Source organism: Microcebus murinus, chromosome 1, assembly GCF_040939455.1.
Source record: "Microcebus murinus isolate Inina chromosome 1, M.murinus_Inina_mat1.0, whole genome shotgun sequence".
NCBI lineage: Eukaryota > Metazoa > Chordata > Mammalia > Primates > Cheirogaleidae > Microcebus > Microcebus murinus.
In genome coordinates, this window is record NC_134104.1 from 128,230,893 (window position 1) to 128,253,096 (window position 22,204).

Sequence of the window (22,204 nt, forward strand, 5' to 3'; positions counted from 1 at the left end):
TGATGTTGCAGAGACTCTAAGTGTACCTGGGCAAGTGTGGTTCATTGGCACAAGTTTCCCTCACTGGCTCAGGCTCAACCTGAGTATCCATAATTACCAGGCAGTATTTCAATGTATTGATATTTAAATTTCTAAAAATTCCACACTTGCCCACTACTTTCTTTAAAGTGAACCTGGAATTGTTGTTTAAGTGGAGAAACAATGTTTCTAAAAGGCCTGCGGATAGGACTTCATGGGGCACGCTGTACTCTGGGCTGCTGTGGTTAATCTAGGCCAGTATGCTGCTCTGAGTAGTTTGACAAATTCCACTGTTGCTTCCTCCCCCCCCCCCCATGAAGTTTAAAATAAACAATTAACCTATTTCCAACACAGTGTTTGGTATTGATTTAATTTAGCATGTGTTATTCATCTGCATGCCTCACAACGGTTGCTTAATTGTCTAAATCTTCCCGTGTAGAGTGCTGCCTATGGAATCTCTTTCCACAGAACACTCCTAGCAGAGTGTGGCTTACTATTTCCATAACATCTGTCTTTTCTACTAAAGAGCAGATTAACAATTATGCTTCTTTTAAAGGTGTGTGTGTGTGCGCGCGCGCGTGCGTGCGTGTGTAGGAAGGGTTAGGCAAGATAATTTGCTTCTTGTACAATTTGCTTTCTGGTACAATAGTTTGCAGTCCTAGCACCAGGTCAGAGATTTTGCTTGTACCCATAATGCAGCTGGCAGGATTGCCCTTTTCTTTTGCCTTATTATGCCACAGAATGCAACATTGTTTCCATTAAACACGATTGTCTGCAAAAGAGACAACATATGCAACCCCCTCCTCCTGCTCCCACTCTCCATGTCTCTCTCTCCACGCACACACACACACACACACACACACACACACACACACACACACAAATGCATGCACACAAAGCTCCTTTCAATTGTGTTAAGCAGTAAAGCAGAAGGATTTTTAAAATTAGTGTTTTGTTTTGGCAATGGTTGCTGATGTGTTCATGTAATACAGTTTTAATCAAATCCCCAAAGCTGAAGACCTTTCAGCATATCTTAGGCTGCACTGTGCAGGGCTTATTCCACTTGAAGTGGCCACCAGGGAGGTACAATTAGCTGTTCCCATGGAGAAGTTTGTTATAGTAATAAATAATAAGTAGCATAGGTAGCGATGGAATCAATTAAAGATATTTTTGACCATCTAATGGTTTGTGGGAATGCTAAATAATTGACAACAAGTTTTTGACTATGTTTTCTATCTTCATGTCTTCTTGTAACTAAACATTGACCATGCACATCGGATGGTGTCCTAGGTCACTATTTTTCTTTCTTAAAGCCACATTGCCAAGGGTATCCTGTGAAAGACAGTTGCAGCCCTTACATAACCAAACTGATTTTGAGAGGGTTAAAACTCTGCTGTAAATATTTGCTGCAGGCGGAAATCTAACATATGAAGCAGGAGAACAAATTGTGTTATCAGTTTCAAAAACAATCTGTTTCGCCATTCATTTATTTATTTTTTTAACCAGTGTAAAACAGAACAATAGAAGTTGACTGGCTGAGAGGGCTTTGTGCTTTGTCTCTGGGTTCCAACTGCTTTGATGTTAAAATGGAAATTTGGCAAATGGGACATCAGTAAAGTGCTCTAAATGCTTTTGGCATCTTGACAGAGAAAAAAAAAATCAAAATGGTCAAGCTACCTTGGTTCAAAATTAGTGAGTGCGTATTCATGAATGGCTTTATAAATAAGACCTCAGAAGGATATAGGATGGATGGGCTTATTGTGTGTATTTGGAGATGAATTGATATGCCACACATCACCTGAAGCAGGTCAGTGATCCATGAGCTTAGCAAGATTTACATGAAAAGACACAATTGTTCCTTCGAAGTTATTGGATAAGTGACATATGGTCTCAATGCCAATGTGGGTATCAATGGGAATTAAGCAGACTAAAATTTGGGCCAAACAAAGCTTAAATCACAATTATCATCAGTTGATTAGGAAAAGTAGCTTTATTTCATGATCTATTTTACAATTATTATTATAATTGTGAAAATCCAATCTGTGGGTTGGTTTACCTTAATGCAGAATGCTTCCACTCTTTCCTGAGGCTCTTTGTGAAGTCTGAGCAACCTGAGCAATGCATTACACAAGAGCAACAGAAACTGCCTTTGTGGGCTGCTGGGGTGGGAAATTTCCAAGTGCATGTTAATTATACCTCAGGTTAAATGTATTTAATATAATAATACCTTGTACTTTAGCTGGGGTTGGCAAACTACAGGACCATGGGCCAAATCTGGCCCACTGCCTGTTTTTGTAAATGAAGTTTTATTGAAACACAGTGAGGTGTTCATTTATGTATTTTCTATGGCTGCTTTATGGTATAATGGCAGAATTGAGTAGTTGCAACAGAGATTGTATATATGACCCACAAAGCTAAAAGTACTTACGATCTGGTCCTTCGCAAAAATAAGTTTGCGAAGGTCTGGACTTACAGAATTCCTTAATCTGTTAATTTAAAATTTACCTATTATCCTCACCATATTCCTTTGAGAGGAAATTTTTTGTTTCGTTCCTCCCATCTCTGTTTTACTGTTCTGAAGACTGTATGGCAAGGAATCAGAGAATGATTAGATAATCAAATAGGAGAGTAAAATGATTCATGTTTTTTTTTCTGACCATAGCTATTGATCAAGACTGTCAGCAGTTATTGAACAGAGTGACACGACCAACAGAGAGACACATTCTGTTGGAAGGATTTGGCCAATTGGCTCAACTCAGTAGATGAATCACAGGTGACAAGGTTCATTCAAAGTTTATTAGAATTATGAGGAACTCCAAAGGGTGAATGTAGAGGTCAAACTAGGAGCAGAACTACAGAGTGAAAATGTAGATTGGCTCTAGAATTCAGAAGGAGTGAGATAATGCACAGGAACAAAACAGACAACTCTAAAAGAATTGCCTGAGTGTAGAGGAGTGGCTGAGATTTCTTTTCACTGGATGGTGTCTCCATGATGGCCATACCACGGAGAATGGACAATCTCTACATTTCCACAGTAGCTACATACAGTCTGTAGGAAAACGTGGGCTAGTTCCTTTCTCCTCTGCCACAAACAGACGAGCTGCAGAGAACCAGTAAACAGTGATGAGAGCATGAGACATAGAAGAGTGGTCTTCGCTCAGAGCCAGGAAACCCCTCCACCCCCACCTGCACGGTGCACACAAATTGACAGACCCGTGTTTCCATTGAGTGTGTAAGCCTAGAGTCTAGAATGGTACCTTTTTTGGAATTGTCTCATTTGACAATTTTTACATCCTTTCTAACTAGGTAAGAATTGGTAACTGTGACCTGGGGTTATGATTCCTCCACTCAGAGAGAGGGACTATTTTATTGATACTGTTTTTAGTATTACAAGTTACTTGGTAAATAGAGAGAAAAAGAATTAAGTGAAAAGAATGGATTGGGAAGCTTGGTCTTTCCCTTCTCTAGATGCAAAAAGCTGAAGGTACCTGTGTGCCATGCTTCAGCGCCTCTGGGCTTCTTTTAGTCCGTTAAGATCACCATCTCCTTTTCCCTCCGCCCCAGGGTTTTCTCCCCCCCCACCCCATTTTTTTTTCTTTTTTTTGCCCAGTTGACTCCTTTCTCTATATTTCTTAGCTTCGGTTTCCTCTCTTCTTTTTCCTTTTTTCTTCACTCCCTTTGTTTTTATTTCATTGTCCTCTTTTCTACTGTCAAAACCTGAGACCTGTCAAATGCATCCCTAAGCATCCTTTATTCCGACTGTGACCCCAGAAGTTGCTGACCTCTTCTTTATTTACTGGAAATTGTATATCTACCTTGTCTACGTCTTCCCAGTCAAGACCGTGCTTTTCAGCTACCTGAAAATGCTAGCAAACTCATAATAGGTTTCGTGTAAACATTTAAGGGTTTTTCCTTTTAGAAAGGGCCGTTAAGTGAGATTTGGGAGGGGATTTTGGCACATCCAATCTTTATTTTTTCAAATGACTTATTAAAAAACAGCAATTCACATGTGTTTTATATAACACAAATAAGAATGCAGCTCTCCAAAGCCATCATCCCTACTCAGTGTTCTATAAAATTAGTAGAAGATTAGATAAAATGATTAACCAAAGAAATCAAAATGAGAACAGCAAGAGTAGGTGTTTGCTCAAAAGTTGTTTTGCCTTTGCTGTTATCTAAAGAACTCACAGATATGTTTGTCAAGATTCTCTTTTGAGGCTTTTCCATGAAGCAATATTTGATCTCTAAAATTAAAGTTTGAAGAAAAAAAAATTGTTCTTGAGTGTCAAGATAAATTTGAAGTTGACATTACTTTTGGCCATGCCATTTAACTTTTGAGAATGTGTCATACCTACTAATTCATATCTATAACTCTTCAGCAAATATAGTGAAGATGACCATCTTGGAAGAACAGGGTCATAAAGTTTTCTCTTTCAGGATGCTAGGTTTTCACCTATATTTCCATAGATTTTTAAGGCTTGTTTGTGACACACTTGTCAGCAGTTATGTCAAGGCTGAATAACCATCTAATTTTGAACAGTTGCTTGGTCAACGAGAGCCCCGTCCTCCTGTTTCACTGTGTTCTCTGTCCCCATGCCCTGCTCCCTGATTGCCTACTACCTCCCCTGTGCCTGCCCCCTCAGCTCTGCCCCCTAGCTGCCTCCCTTTCACATTATTTCCCAGCAACATGAACAAAGGACAGTTATTCAAATACATTGTTCCATTTTATGCCTTGTCTCATCCTTTTCCATTTTAACCAAAATCTTTCCTTTCTCTCTTAGTTATTCTTTAAAGTCATGCTTAGGCATTAGCCCTCTTTATAAGCCTACCTCAGCGTCCTGCTTCTAATGAAATTAATTACTCCTTCCTCTAAGCTCCCTCAGCACCTCATTCACATTTCTTGTCTTGCATGGATGACACTGTCCAGCAACTATTTGTTCAATGTTTATGTACCCAAAGGTCAGGTACCATGACCCATCTTTATCCCTAATGCCTAATTTAGGAGCTGGCATAGAGCAGAGATCTCAGGTATGTGTTGAACTGAACTGATGAATAGATGAAAGCAAAATTACTTGGTTCCTGGGAGATCAAACATAAAGCCTGGACCTTCTAACAAGTGTGAATTAACCTACCACAGGTATTTTAAAATTTCAGTATAGTTTGTCATTAGTTTGGTAAGAATTCTTTCTGTTAGTTCCTATAAAATTGACTGTGGAGGTAAGATTATTGGAGGTAGTGATCAGGAGATAGGGTGAAGCTTAAGTTTTTAAGTGGGTGACTTGTAATCAAATTTACCAGTGTTTTAGAGTGAAAGGACAAGTTTATTTATTAAAAAAAGATATAATTTAGTTATCTGTGAACCCAACAAATACACACAAGTCCCTCTTTCTAGTGAGTCACTTGAATGCAAAATCAACTGTAATTCAAGAAACCAAAAACACCATGAGAGGTTAGCTTTGTCAGACTGGACCAACTTGTTTTACCTGTTACAGACAAAGGAAGTCCAGATCAGGTCCAGGGTGCAGGCAGTTATACCTTAGGTTGCAAGGAGTATTCTGTGTCTCCCCCTGCTGGTTGGTGGAATAACTAAATACAACAAACCCCAGGAGTCCAAATGGCCATGACCTCCTCACAGCTTCGTATCATGGGATCACCTGACCTCTAGGAACTTTTAATAAGGAAGGTAGATCAAGAGTTCACATCAGGATGTTTTCTCTCATCCCCAGCTTTCTAACTCTTGTTAATTAGTATTCTTCATTTCTTAACAATTCTAACTTCACATCCCATTGAAATAAACCATTAAGAAACCTACTTCTTGTGTATTTTAATTCTAGGCTAGCTCTACATTTTGATTAGATTAAAATTGTTTGAAAAACATTTTGCCTGAAAATAATCTGAAGTGCTGCCACAAGGGATACCATTTCCTCTAGTCTTCAAAGGATTGTTTTAGTCCACCAGTAAATCTAAAAATATGAAAAGATGATAGTTATTTTTATAAATAGCAATACTAGCTGAGGTAAATCCACAGAAAATTTTGGGAAAAAAGAATGATCCCAAATTTGTTTGCATTTTCCCATTACTCTTATTTGGGAATTATATATCAGGCAGATTCAAATTCTTAGGGAATTTGAAAAGGCATTTTATTGTGAGTATTCATGACAAGCTGAGACAAGCCAAGAACCTTCAAAGAATATATTGTATGATAGATGATTTATAAACCAGAAAATGTTCTCATTTAGTTGTAACAGCTAAAACACCCAAGCCTTGCCATTGTCAGCTAGACAGTGAAGACTATACAACAAATAGGGAAAATAAAAAGAAAAAGGGAAAAATGGATAGAAGTGGAGATTAAATATGAGGACCAACAATGAAGAATCCAAAAATCAAGCAATAGTGAGGAAAGAAGAGTAACATAAGAAAAGAGGAAAGAAAAAAGGAAAGAGGAAAGAAAATAAACCACAACGAGGAGAATGGTTTTTGAACAGTATAAAGGCATGCAGGAGGGTACCTTGCACAAGTCTTCATAGGTCTGGTTATGTGTAGAACTAGTGGTTAAATTTGTTCATTATATTTTGTTTACTGTGTTAGGGAACAGTGTTATACTTTTTAAGGAAATTTCCATTAAGATTATATAAATTTTTAAATTGATGCATTCCCAAATATTTATTGAGTGCTGAATTATTTGGGATATATTAATTCCTCAAACAATTCTAAAATATCAGTAGTTTGATGCAGATTTATTTCTCACTTATGCCACGGTCCAGTGCTGGTCATTCTGGGCCCATACTCCTTCTATGTTAAGGTGCTACCGTCTCTAACAAATGGCCTCCAAATTTGCTGAAGAGAAAGAGCGAGATAAGAGTCATTCATGATAGATTTTTATGGAACAGGCTTAAAGGAGGCTTATAACACTTCTACTCCCATTCCATTGACCCGAAATCATTCCTATGACTCCAATCTAGCTGCCAGGGGGCTCTGGAAAATGTTGTCTTCCTACTTGTGCAAGAAAAGGAACATGAATATTGATTCCCAATAACATTCTCTGTTTTAGGGTCAATTCTTCAGTGGTTGGTGGCAGGTGTGGGGTGGTTGGCAAAAATCCTGCCTTTAAGAGGAGGAAATAGACAATAAATGAAATGGATAAGTTAAATGCATAGTGTATTAAACGGTAATAAGTGCTAAGCAGAAAGCTAAAGTACTCAGGCAAGGAGGTTAGGGAGTGTGGCGGGACTCAGTTACCATTTGAATAAGACAGTTAGGGAAAGCCCTCACTGAAAAGGAGACATTTGAGAGAAGATCTGAAGGATGCAAAGGAGTTAGTAGATATCTAGGGGAAGAAAATTTCAGACAGAGGATACTGCAAATCCAAGAGCCCCGAGGCAGGAGTGTGGCTGGCATATTAGAGGAGCAGCAAAAAGGGCAATGTGGCTGGAATGGTGTGAGATGGTGGTGGTGGTTGAGGGGATCAGTAGGAGATGAGTCAGTGAGGTAATGGAGGAGGCAGATTTTATACTAGGGGTCCTCAAACTTTTTTTTGTCTTTTTTTATTTTAGTGTATTATGGGGGTACAAGTGTTAAGGTTAAGTATATTGCCCATGACCCCCTTCCCCCTCGAGTCAGAGCCTCAAGCGTGACCATCACCCAAACGTTGCACATCTCACTCATTGTTTGTATATACCCATCCCCTCTTCCCCCTTCCCACCTGCCCAATACCTGATAAATGTTATTCCTACATGTCCACTGAGATGTTAAACAGGGGCCAGTTCACTGTCCCTCAGACTGTTGGAGGGCCATTGGAGAGTGTGGAGCACATTCGACACATGAACACTGTGGGCCCAGGACTAGTCTGTTGCTAAGCAGGACAGGCAGCGGTGGCAAAAACACCCACTGGGCTGGATAAGTGTCCTCAGTGGGCTGCATGTGGCCCTCGGGCCATAGTTTGAGGACTCCTGCTTTATACTATTTATAGACCACTGTGAGGACTTTAGCTTTTTAAAAATTTTCTAGTGAGACTAGAAGCATTGGAGGGTTTTGAGAAGAACATTGACATACATGGACTCATTTTTTAATGGTATCAGTCCAGTTGCTGGATTGAGAACAGCATGCAGGGGACAAGAGTGGACACAGGTAGACTAATTAGTAGACCATTGCAATAATCATGGTGAGAGAAAATTGGATCAAGTTGGTAGCAGTATAGGTGGTAAGGAGTGATTGGATTGTAGACATAGTCTGAAAATAGGTTCAAAAAGATTTGCTGATTGATCAGATGTATGGTAGAGAGAAGAATCAAGTATGAGTCCAGGCTTTTGTACCTTAGCAAACAGATGGGTAGAAGAATAGGGGAAAAGAAGATTTTTTAAAGGGGAGTGATGGTCTGACCAAAAGATAAGTTTTTGACATATTAAAGTTGAGATGGTTGTTAGCTATTCAAGTGGAAATGCTGAGAACACCCTTGAATATAATGCCTCTGGATTTCAGTGGAAAAGTCTTGAAAGAGATAGAAATTTGTTGATCAGACTGTGGTCAGATGAGATCCCTAAGGCAGTGAGAGAAGCGCTCCCCAGGGCTGAACTTTGAGGCATTAAAACATTCCAAGTTTGGATAGATGAGGAAGAATTACCAAAGGAGATGTAAAATAAGTGGCTAGTGAGGTAGGAATAAAACAAGTGGAAGCTAAGTGAAGAGAATGGTTTAAGAAGAAGGGAGTGATTGAATGTAATAAATGCTGCTGATAAGCCAAGTGAGAGACAAGGAAGGAGATAAGGCCACTGGGCTTAGAACATGGAGGTTAGTTGTATTCTTGACAAGGGCTCCGTTTCCCCCAAGTGGTGAGAGTGAAACTTGGCTAGAGAAGGTTCAAAGAGAGTGTGAAGAGGTGAATTGAGGATTATGAGTGTAGACAACACTTATTTTGCTATAAAGGGAAGGACAAAAATGAGGTACTGGCTGGTATGAAAACTGGGTTTGAAGAAGGTTTTTTCTTTAGATATTGATACGCTGATGAGAAAGATTCAGTATACAGGAATTGTTATAGGAGAGAGAAGGCAAATTTCTAGGGCAATTTTCTTGAGTTGACAAGCGCAAATGGGATGAGGTGCACAGAGGACGAGGGGCTTTTCCTGGAAAAGGAATGTCACCTGGGTAGCAGGGAAGAAGGCAGTGTTATGTGACACAGATGCAGGTAGGGGTTGGAGCTGGGGTGGGAACTTTCTCAACTTCTCATCCGATTGCCTCTATTTCTTCGGCAAAGTGAAAGGGAGAACAAAGGAAGACGAAATGATCAGCTAGGAAGAGGGGGGAGTGACTAGACTGGGGAAATGTAGTGTGATTGTCTGGCCACATGAAGGACTCTCTTGTGGAGAGTGAACAGGAATTTAAAGTGAGGCGAGTCAGCAGTCCTGTGTTTATTTCCAGCTTCATTTAGTTTTACAGGTGCAGGTAAGGACAAGAAGAGAGTTGGATTTGATCAGAGTTGCATTTTTCAAGTGAGTAGGTTAAAGAGAGAGCAATGCAAAGAAGTGATTATAGCGATTGGTTAAAAACTTCAGCTGGATCAGAAGTGGAGTGAGGGTGGATAAAGAGTTAAGATGCAGTTCCAAAGGTAAAGCCAGTGCTGAGTTGGAATATAAGAAAGTATAAGTGGGACAGATTGAAGATGGTGAACGGAGAGGCATAAATTAAGAAGAGGTTACTAGTTTTGGTAACAACAAGGTCTAAGGCATGACTGCAAGAGGGATTGTCTGAAATAGTGTGGAGAAGCGTTCAAGAACATGAAAAAGCAAAGTTTTGGAAATATCATCTGCATGGACATTGAAATCACTAAGAATTATGATAGGAGTAGTTTTGCAGAAAATGACACTGTGTCATGAACTAAAATCTTCAAATAATTGGAATGGGGTGGCCATTAGCCCATCTTGAGGAAAAAGGGATGATCAGTAGTATAATGTGATGACAAGGGATTCAGAGCTGGACAGAGTCAGGAGGTGGGAGTGAGAGAGGTCTGATGTGGTAGAAAGGATTCCAGAAGGCATCTGCCTCACGGCCAGTCCAATGGTATATTGGGGCTGGGAAAGAAAAGGGTGCAGGAGAAATGGTGTCCCCAGGAAAGAACCTGGCTTCAGTTTGAAATACAGGATAAATGAGAAGAGATTGAGGATGTTAGAGATTTTGATGATGTTCAACAGTGAGTTCCAAAGGGCCCTGAGGAAAAGGCTTAGGCCATCAAGAGAAGAGAGAGTTGTGTTCAGAAAAGGGCTCACACAGAGCTGTGAGCAGATTAGAGTGTGCGGATGTAGGACACACAGTGAAATCCGAATTTTAGATAAACAGTGCATACTTCTTTGTATTTCTACTGTCCCCCAGCTCACTACCAACCTCTGCCTCATCCCTGTCCTTTGGTATCTACTAATCTGTTCTTCATCTCTATAATTTTGTCATTTTGAGAATGTTATATAAATTGAATCATACAGTGTATAACTTTTATTTATTTTATTTTATTTTATTTTATTTTATTTTTTTTTAATTAACAGCCTCTCACCAGGAAGTGTATAACTTTTATGATTGACATTTTTCACTAAACATAATGCCCTGAAGTTCATCCAAGTTGTTGCATGGATTAATCATCCATTCCTTTTTACTGCTGCAGTGTATTCCATTGTAGGAAAAGCCAGAGTTTGACCAGCCATTTGCTCATCTAACAATATTTATGTTCAATATTTTGCTACTACCAATAAAGCTGCCATAAATATTTCATGCATAGGTTTGTTACTATCTTTTTAAAGTTGGTTTTGTTCTAAGCTTCTTTGGAATCATAGGTTTGTGTTTTGTGGTGTTATTTGCCTAACTCAAAATAAATAAATCCATGATTGTTAAAATTGTAAAAAAAAAAAAAAGTTTACTCATAAAAACAACATTGGGTCATAGCATATAGAATGAAACACACACACACACATACACGCTCTCAACGATATGGGTGATTCTCGCAAACAGTGCTGAATGAATGAATCAAGTCATAAAAGTTGGATTCTATTTCTATAAAACACAAATGGCAAAGTTAATTGTTACTATCAGAAGTCTAGATAGTGGTTACTTTTAGGAAAGGTGGTGACTGGCTTCTGGGGTGCTGGTAATGTTCTTTTATTTGATTTAGTTGATGGTTTCATTGGTCTATTAAGTTGGTGAAAATGCATGGAATTGTTCATGTACGGGAGGTGCACTTTCCTAAATGTATATATACTCTAATAAAGCATTTATAAATGAACTTTAGCATTGTGATTCAAGGGCTTCTCTAATGTGTTCCTTTGTTTTGTTGCTCATAGTGGGCTGGAATTCACAATTCCATTTAAGTTTCAATCATCAATAAGATTTTATTTTGTAATGCTCTCAGAGAAAAGGGGAGAGAAGTGTTTCAAGCTTGGTGGCTTGAACAAACTCTCACTAATTTACTTATAGTGGTAGCATTGATTTCATCTGTAATTCTTTTTTTCCTGTAATCGATCTCACTGTCAAAACCCAACCTGAGAACAATGGAATGGGTAAGTAGAATTTTTATTTATTAAAAGGGCAACATCTCAGAAATGAAATTACAATTTCGTTGGGATAAATTGTCTTATAACTTCATTTTTTTACATTAAAGCTATAATTGAGGGGTATTATATGCTGTTTATCACTGCAATGAAAATGTAGTCAGAATGAACTTCTCGAGGCTGTTAAACTGCCTCTTATTAGCATTGAAACTATACTCACAGCCCATTATCTTGGGCTATATTTTTTGGTATAAGGGAATTGCTATCAAAGTGTACTTAATCTGAAAGGAATTGGATTATAATTGGAGTCTTTGTGAAAGGGAAGTTAAAATTATTTGGTATTGTCTTAAGGTAACAATGTACTGTTAGAACATTAACAGAATGTAGTGGTGGCATTGGAAAGGAACATTGGTTATCATCATTTGATGTTAAATGATACTCTGCATTTTTACTCTCAACCATCAAAGTAGCAAAAGAGAAAATATCTATCAATTCATCCGATAGTCCTGCTTTTCACAGAGCATTGGAGCGTTTTCATGCTTTGTTATCCATTCACAGTTATCACTTGGTATTTCTTTACAAGGAGCATTAGAGTCTGAGAGTAGAATTTCTGTTTTTGAAACGTAGTAGGTGTTTTGTAAATGTCAATTAAATTAAATCATGTTGCCAATAAGTCTGAATAAGGGAAAACAGAACATTCCTTCTCATGGATTATTTCAAAGGCAGTACAATAAAGGATGGGGGACGATTATTATCATTTTTGTACTGTGACATACTAGTCTAGTTGCTGCCAGGCATGCCTGTGAAAATGAAAAAATAAAAAACACTGTCACATAATCTAGATCAGAGGTTGACAACTTTTTTGGTAAAGAACCAAATAAGTGTTTCTAGCTTTGCAGACCATTCAGCGTTTGCCACAACTCTGCTGTTGTAGCACTAAAGTGTCCACAGACAGTATGCAGATGAATGGGTGTAGCTGAGTTCCAGTATAACTACAAAACACAGACAGCTGGTTGGATTTAGCCCACAGGCCATAGTTTGTAGGACCCAATCTAGGTGACTTTGTGATTTGGAAACAGGCAAGCAAACCCCATGCACTGAAATCTCATGGCTGTATGTAGCTGTGAGTCGGCCATCCAGATGCAAAATATAGCTTTATTTGTTATAATGATAATTATTATAAAAAGCATAAGGTAATTGTAATATTATAATTTATTTTAATTATAATAATAACACTTATTGTTGTCAGCAGAAATGAATAGCACTTTATTCTTTTCTCTTTGGAGACATTGAAATATAGCATCTCCTACCCTTAAGTAGAAGCATAAAAAGCAAGTAAGTATAATTTCTAAACAAAGAAGAAATCTGAAAGTGTATTTTTTACATTGCTCCTTCTCCTTCCTTGATGTAACATGCAACCCTGCTCTGTGTGTGTGCGTGCGTGCGTGTGTATGTGTGTGTGTGGCATTGATTGAATGCGTGGCCGGAGCTTCAAGTGTTCCTCGGCTCTCCGTTGCTTTCTCAGTGTCTTTAAATAAGGCAGCCTGAGAATGGGTTGGCCCCTTTCCTAACTTATGAGCAATTTGTCACATTACTAAAACAGCAGTCATGACAGAATCCTGCCTGCACTTTGAAGCATTGGATAAATCAAAAAATGACTACAGAGGACTTCTTCTACTAAGAAGAGACACTTGAGGTCTCTTTACTGACCCATGGGTTAGAGTTAAAAGTTCACTCAGAAATAAGCCATGTGTGGTTTACTGGTGACACCAGTTTGAGACTGGCACGAATCACCCTGAGACAATAACTTGATCTATCCAAGTGCCAATTCTTCATTTGCAGAATTAAGAGATAACTCCTCTGCCCCACACACTCTCTTCAGGGCTGATATGAGCATTAAATGAGATGGAATACATGAAAGTTCTGGGTATATTCAACTAAGAGCCATTTTATTGCTCATGTATTCTCTCTGTCCTTCATTTAGTCATCACCACTTCTTTTGTTTATGACTAGTACTGGGTGAATTGTGGGCACTGGTAAATAGTCACTGACTTATTTTCCTACTTCCAAACTTGTATTCCTCTTAGAAATCTGACAGACTGACACCAGAATGCCGAACTTGAACTGAAGTGCAGTGACATCTTCATATCCTTTAGCTGCAAAAACAATCTAGGGCAGCAGTTGCACTGTATCCCCCAATACTTATATTTCCAGTATTTTTTGACATTTAACACCATTAGAACATATAGCGGAATCCAAGTACAGTTTCTTTGAGGTAAAAATGTGAGTGTTTTTTCATATCTCAGTGTGTTGAATAACCTTTAGATGCAAAGTTAGCACAGCAAACATTGACACGATGCAGGCAGCTCAGTGCAGAGTGCCTAAAAATAAATACAAGAAGTTCATATGCTATCAAAAAAAAAAAAAAGACTTAAGAATTTAAACGGAAAAACAGCTTTGAGTCTTACAGATTCATGAGATCCTACCATTATCTTTGATTCCATGAATATGATTGATTGGAAGACAGTAAATATAGTTGTACCTATTATATATACATTGCTTAGATAAACTTATCAATTTACTTTTTGGCCTATTGTGTTAAACGTTTTCTGGCAGCTGTAAAGTTTGGTTATCTCAACTGTGCTCTAAGTTTGTGTGACTCTGCTGAAAGGCCATGTGATTTTGAAATCAGAAGTTCTAGATTTGAGTCCTAAATTCATCTTTTTAGAGAAACTTGGATGACCTTTTAGATCCTTGGTTTTCTTCCTTGTATGGCTATTAGGCCATCCTTTAAGAATGTTCTAATAATCTAATGTTCCTGCCAGGTGACACTCTAACTTTCCACCTCACCTTCCACCAGGTGTGGTTTTTGGATGAAGAGCTAGGCAGGGGTCCTCACACTTTTTAAACAGGGGGCCAGTTCGCTGTCCCTCAGACAGTTGGAGGGCCGGACTATAGTTTAAAAAAACTATAAACAAATTCCTATGCACACTGCACATATCTTATTTTGAAGCAAAAAAGCAAATGGGCAAAAACACCTGCATGTGGCCCATGGGCCGTAGTTTGAGGGCGCCTGAGCTATAGGCTAGATTCTCTTTTCCTTGAAAATGAGTTGTTTCCCCCCCAGAATGCTTCCTGGTTCTTTGAACACCATTATTTGCTAGCAAACATCTACTCCCTTTCTTTAATGGTAATAATATTTCTGAGGTTTTTAGAAAACTTCCTCTCCTTTTCTTTCAGCCTTGTAGTTTAATGAGAGTGACCCTAATTCCCGTTTAACAGATGAGTCCAAATTGGTTTAAGCAAATCAGTATAACCTGTGTTCTTGATCACAGTGATTGATTAAAGGGCACTCAAATGTCCCAGTATCAGCTACCACTGGGAGAGTTCTAGTCATGTGTCTTTTCTTTGAGCCATCAGAGTGCATGTGAGGGCTTTGGCCTAAATGCCCAGATAAAGACTTCCTCTTTCCTGCTGAACACAAAGGCAGATGCAAGTATCCTTGAGAGCTCCTGGCAGTCATTTTCAGCATTAGATATGAATGTAACTAGGCTTTTGGTGGCATTTTAGAGCCACAAGTTCATGCTTGGCTTGAAGTCCTTTTTACCTGTCTACTATAGTTACATGAGCCAATAAATTTATTTTAGTGCTTAAGCCTATGAGTTGAACTTTTGTCACTACCCAAAAAGAGTCCAAACTGAAGTACATAGGCTCTCCAGAAATATCCATCCATATCTGAATCTGAGGGTGAGCATGAAATCAACTCAAATAAGATCCTAGTTGCATATCAAAGCTTAGTACAATATCAACATCTATACTGGCATATTGTTATTCTTGTATCCTCCCATTCCATCCAACTTCCTAAGTTTTTTTCCTTCTCTCCCTTAAATTCCAGTACCTTTTGTGCTACCCATAATAAACCCTTTTTAATTCCACTGCCTATCCTATTTTTTGATAACAATACTATCATTTATTCAGTACCTATTAGGCAAGATACTGTACTGATTGATTTATAAGGATGCCTAATGTATGACAATCCTGTTACATAAGAATTATTATTCCCATTTTAAGATGAGGATCCAGAGGCTTAGGATGACTAAATGACTTGTACAAGGTCACACACTCATAAGTGGTGCAAATAGGATTCAAGTTTAGGTGGTGCCAAAGTTTGTGCCCTGTCGATGTGTTGAGCTGAGAATCAGTTTATGGGCATGTTCTCAGTACATGAAGTGAGTTGATATGGTCCTTTGGCCTCCCATGTTTACTCAATTCAACCAATATTTATTAAAGGTTTAATAGGTGCCAAATACTTTGCTGGGTGGTAGGTAGATATAACTGTAAATAAGCTAGGCACAGACTGTTTTCTTGGAGCTTATAGTTCAGTGTGGTGCACATATCAGATAGCTCATAATTATCAATCCAGTGTGGCAAGAGCTGCCACAGGGGAAGCTGCTGAGTAAGCAGGCAGCTGTGTCACCCAACCCATCCTAGGGTATCAGGGGAAACTTCCGGGAAAATGTGAAGCCTATGCCATGATGCAATAGAAATCGCCTAGGTGGGGAGAGTGGGAAGTAGTTCAGGGAGAGGGAATAATGTGAACAAAAGCCTAGAAAGAGTATGATAGGTTCAGAGAACAAAAAGAGTTTTTAATCATGTAGTAGAAAGTGGCCACAAAGAGAGGCTGAGTAGGTAATCAGAAGCCAAGGTACAGAATTCAATCTTCGTCTTAAGAATGATAATGGGAATTAAACATTCAGGTAAATGTCTTCATCAGAACTGTTCTTTAGAAAAATCACTTTGGCTGTTTGGAAAACTGATTAGAGGAGGGAATGACTGGGTCCAGGAGACTAGATAGGAGGCTTTGCAATAACATGGGTGGAAAGGCGGAGTGGTCTTACCTGGGGGGACAGGGTAAGGGGGAGAGAGAGAGAGAGAGAGAGAGAGAGAATACGACAACTCTTTAGAAAATGGAATTGGTGAAGTTTGAGGAAGAAGCAACACTAAGAATGACTCTAGGTTATGTGTAGGGTAACTGAGCAGGTAGTGACCACATTCCCTGATGTGAGGAACACAGGAGAAGAAGCAGCAGGGTTGAAGGGGAAGGGAGATAGGGACATTAAGTCATCCCTTTACCATGGCAGTATTTTCTGTACTTTTGTGCTATGGAACCCTCTTGATTTAATTTTTTCTTGTTATTTTCCCCCATGATGGAAACTATACTGCTACACTTGTCTAAATCCATTGTCTGACTTTGTTAGAAAATAAAAATTTAGAGGTGCTGCTGCCATCCAGTATACACAAAAAAACACTACAGTGTGTAGAGTATAGGTCAATCCTCCAGACCAGAAAGCCCAGCATTCTCCACTTACACAGATTTTCTATGAGACACACTGAAAAAATAAATTGGAAAAAAAAAAGAAAAAAGACAAACAACTAGATGGTGCTTGAAGGTGTAAATGAATATTGGAGGTAAACAATAGATTTCACGTGGGTGTTCCAATAGTGGTGTGATAGGAAAAAATCCATAAGCGGCCACTTCTATAACAGTCATTTTCTTTGCTTTTAAGCAAATTATCAAAACACCTTAATAAGGAGCCCACATAGGAGAAATCCTCTGATGAACTCAAATAATAGGAAGAAAACAATGACATTTTTTAAACCAATTTCAGAGTTAGCCTGCAAAAGAGTGAAGCTCCCCCCAGCATTTGCACCCAGTGCTCGCCCCCCACCCCCACCTTTACATGCTCCTCAGCATTCTCGGGTTTTAGACAAGGAAAACATAAGCATCTGGCTACAGCAAACATAGCAAGTGGTCTCCAAAACACAGTCTTTGGAAAAGAGAAAAGTAAAACAAATAAGAGGCACAGAATACTAAATCTGCTACAAAGTTACTGACTAGTGATGTTTCTTAAACTTTGGGATTGTGGACAGATATTTACTTCCTTAATTCCCCTGATTTGTTATTAACTCTTTCTCTACAGCTTTCTGGTTTGTCATTAGATATACCAGAGACTATGGCAGGCATGGGAAATTAGTTACGGCCCTGTGTTTCAGTCAGTGCTGGCTGGAATAACAAGATACCTTAGACCGGGTAATTTATAAACAGCGCACATTTATTGCTCAGGTTTAAAGGCTAGGTATTCCAAGATCAAAGCACTAGCAGACTTGATATCTGATGAGGGTTCACTCTTTGCTTCAAAAATGGTGCCTTCCAGCTGTGTCCTCACTTGGTGGAAGGGGCAAATTTTATAAGGGCACTGATCCCATTCACAAAGGGGAGCCCCATGACCTAATCATCCCCTAAAGGCCCCACCTCCTGATGCTTTCGGGGTTAGGTTTCAACATAGGAATTTTGGAGGAGCACAAACATTCAGATCATGGCATTCCCTTTTCAATAAGCTCAGTTGAAATCCCAGAATCCTTCACAACACAATGTAACACGAGTTCAGTGGCAATTGGTAGAAATTGGCCAATGCAGAGCACCGAGTTATTGGTGCCAATTGATTCCTCCTCCCTGTTTATATGCCTTTTGCCAAGTAATTTTGTGTTTCTTTCCACTTTCCTGTTCTTGACTTTAGGATTGGCCACTTAACTTATTTTGGCCAGTGAGATATTATTAAACTGATGCAAACATAGGCCTGAAATATGCTTTTATGGTTATAAGTCTGCTTCATTCTGTTGCCCAAAGCAAGCCACAAGGGCCAAGTAGGCAGAGACTAGAAAGATACATAGAAAAGAGCATAGATATAGGGAGGGGCAAAGAGATGGGGTCAGTAGTAAAATCTGCTAAAAACTTAATAATGGCTTTGTTTTGCTGCTAAGAATTAAATAGTGGACTGAGATAAATGATAACAAAATATGCCTGTATTTGGGGTGGGAGTGGGTTGGTTTATATAATATGGCGAGGGAGGGCTTCTCTGAGGGGCAAGAGGTGAAAGCTGGAAAGTAAACACACTTGCTAAAGGCTGGTAAGAGTGTCTCAGGCATAGGGGTCTCTGCCAACACACATAGAATCTCTGTATGAATGGCAAAAATACTCCCTGTGTGAAGAGTTTAATTTCAAGAGGGCTACCTGGCTTGGCAAGTAAAGCTAGGGCCAAATTTTCATCCTCATTGGTTGAGCTATCTCAGATAAGGGCACAGACAGGGAAGTGTCATGGTGTGTTATGAGAACTATTTGGAGGCCACTATGGTTTGCAAGCATGATCAATCAGGAGTGATTATTTATATCACAGAATCGCCCATTATATCATAAAAATTAATCCTAAAGTCACTACAAACATCTAGGTTTGTTAGACTAGTATGTGTCACAGCCTGAGTAGGAGGCATTTAAATGTAAAATGTTAAGAATCACTGTCCAATAATCAATCAGCAATAAAATCAAAGAGCCTTTGAAATAAAAATGTACATTAATGAGAGAAATACACACACACACACACACACATATATTGTGGTTTACATGTGTTGTTTTAAAAATGCATTTATATGGTGAGTCACAACTCAGGTCAAAGCAAGACATTATATTTACCTGTTTCCTTTTTGTGAATAATGTGCTTCAGAAAGAAAAATGAAATGGGAAGAAAATGAACTTTCTAATAAGGTTTTTGAAATCATAAGTTCCATCTCTTCATATTATAGTTGGAAACAAGATGAAGGTAGATGAGTAAGGTTGAGTCTCAGCTTATCCTAGTCTATGAATTGTCCATCAAATAACATCATTGTCAAGAAGCACTGAGTGGAACCTCCTGGTCCTCCATTCTATTTTAGAAATGTTTGTCTTTGAGTCATACTAGAAACAGAAGAGAAGAATTAAAGGGAAGGCTAAATTCCATAACCCTTGTGGGAAGAGCTCCAAATCCTTGGTTCTTGGGTTCATGGGGGATTCTGAGATTGTGTTAATGACTCCTGTTTCAGGAAAGAGACAGAGGGGAGGGAAACCAAAAGAACAAACATTCGGAGAGATGAGGGATTGAAGTTGAGCATTCTGCAATGACTAGGCAAGCAGCTGGTGTGTGGCTGGACAGCTTGAATTCTCTGTGGGTAGATTGGATATTTGGATGGAAGGGCATGCGTTGCTTGGCTTGAGCTTTCATTGTGAGCAGCAGGTGTTATAATGGGCAGCCTGGATACCTTTTTTTTTTTTTTTTTTTTTTTGAGAGGCTGGAGAGGGAACCAGACTTTTGCCATTGCTACTTTTTTAGCAAACATTTTTTGCTATTGTTTCTAGTACATCCATTCTGAATCTCATTTGATAGGGTTGGACAGAATTAAACCATTTAACAAAATTGGGCAGAAGTGGGTATTTTAGGAGGGTCACGTTTGCATATTTGAACACTTGTATTCTATTTCATCTTACAACCAGAAGGTTTAAAAAGTACAGCATTCTTTATAAAGTACTATCATGCAAAAACATTTTATGGTTTTTACTTTAAGACAGGGAGAACCTATGTTTACCTGTAATGTTACCTCTGCCTTTGGTAGATTTTAGATTAGAATCCATTGCTATTGTGGAAAATATTTTTGTTACTAATGGCAGCTATTACTTCATTATATTTACCTGTTTCCTTTCGAAGGCTTCCTGAGATTCATACATAGGAGTAATAGCTCCAAATTGTACAAAATAAACAAACAAAAAATCATACAGTTTCAAAGTCAAATGCAAAAAAGGAAAGATGGAAGACTCTCCCACCACTACTCTTTCCCCCGGGAGGCCAGTTGTCCACATGGTGACCTCCACTGGAAAACACATTAAGTACTTCAAAGTCCAGCTGGCTTTCTGTGGGATGTGCAAGAAGGTTCTTGCACATCACACTGTGGCTCTCTGTAAATGACTATTTTACTGCACTGACATTTCCTTCCAGAATCAGGTGGGAAGGGTTTTCCTAGTCTGCCTACTCCCTTTTGAAAAGAATGTCCTTTGCAATTGTTGATGCAGTTGCCCATCTCCAGCATGAGCCAGGCAAACCAGCAGAGCATTGCTTGAGCACCAGGACGCAATGTCTCACTGGTTGGGTAATGGTGACAATCTGGGAACAGGCAGTGACTTATGTTGATCAGGATCTCTCTTGCCCAAACTGATGGCTGGGAAGCGGGCCCCTTGGCCTGCAGACAGGACAGCATGTTCCCTCACTGGCTGGCTGCAGGGTGGGAAGCACTGCTAATCTGAGCAATGCAAGCCCGTTAATCTTGGAATTATCTAAGAAAAGGCAATTGCCTGGCACTTCCTCAGTACACAAAGCAGGAGCTGCTATCACTACTGCCATCAGCAAGGTCTAATCGGACAGAGACTTCGGAGCAGCCGAATAATGCACACACAGATATCTGCTGGTCCCGGAGATGCCCACTATCTGAGTTCCAGATGAAAGTGGAAATGTGCAGAAATGCATGAAGGCTTTTGGGGCTGATTAAAAACTCTACACAAGTTATTCTCAAACTTTAGTTGTAGTTGGAGAGATTGTTAAAAGACATATTCCTGGGTCCTTCTCTAAGAAGTTTTAATTAGCAGGTCTGGATCAAGGTTTAAGCCTTTGAATGTCTAACAAACTTCTGGGGGATGCTGATGCTGCAAGTCCAGGGACACGCTGAGTTGCATTGCTCTGTACGCTACAGGCTGCAGGGTTAGTTTCTTAGGAAATTTCTACGCTCTTCCTAAATGTTCTGGAACCTCTGGAATTTCTGACTACTGGTCTTTGAGCTCTGATTGGCCCACAGCTTCATATTAAATTCAAAGCCAAGCAAGAGGTACCACCATTATTAGGGGAGAGAGAGAGACAAAAATGTGTAGCTATATATTAATATATATTTTTTTATTTTATACCAACAAAACAGAGTTTTACAAAGTTCTCCTTCAGCTTCTCAGAGAAGGATGTTGGGTTAAACAAGAGTGATGAGAGAATCCTACCCAGGTCCCTGAGGTGCTAAATGGAGCCCACTTTGCATTTACACATCCAACAAATGTTGATGATTTTGAGATGATCCCTTGATATTGAAAACAGAGATGTGCATTGATTCCTGCTGTGACCAGACTATTGGAACATTTGACTGACTCGATAATAATTATCCCTGTAGTGTTCTCAGGTAACTATTGTGGAATCGCTGGCTCCACACTCAGTTCCCCCTCCCCCAATTAGTGTTACTTTCAACACTACTTAACAGATTTTGAAAGAAATATATTTGAAAACAAAATCAAATATTAACGACCAGTGTTATATATGTAACTACTGTAAAATACAGATAAATAATTATCTGTAGTCAAGTAAGGTTTCCAAAAGTATGTAATAAAATTACTGGGTGAGGAAATAAGCTTGATTGTGCTTTCATGCTATGCACATAGAGAAAAAAAAGTAACAGACTCTTCTCTTGCCTGAATATGCATCACTCAACACATTTCTTTGTCTATCTAAATTGTGAATGTGTGATTTCAAATCTCATAACAAATCAAGAGAAGCTTGACATGATCAAATATTATTGTATTAGTCAGAATGGGTCCAGTAATTTTTCAGTAAGAAGCAACCACCAAAATGCCTGTGGCTCATACTATATGCCCAATACTAGTCAGCTCTGCTTGTTACAGTCACTCAGGGACAATGTTGATGGACAGTCTATTTTGATGCATGGTGTCTGCCCTGGTTGGAAAGGCAGGGAGAGGGCAAGGTATAACG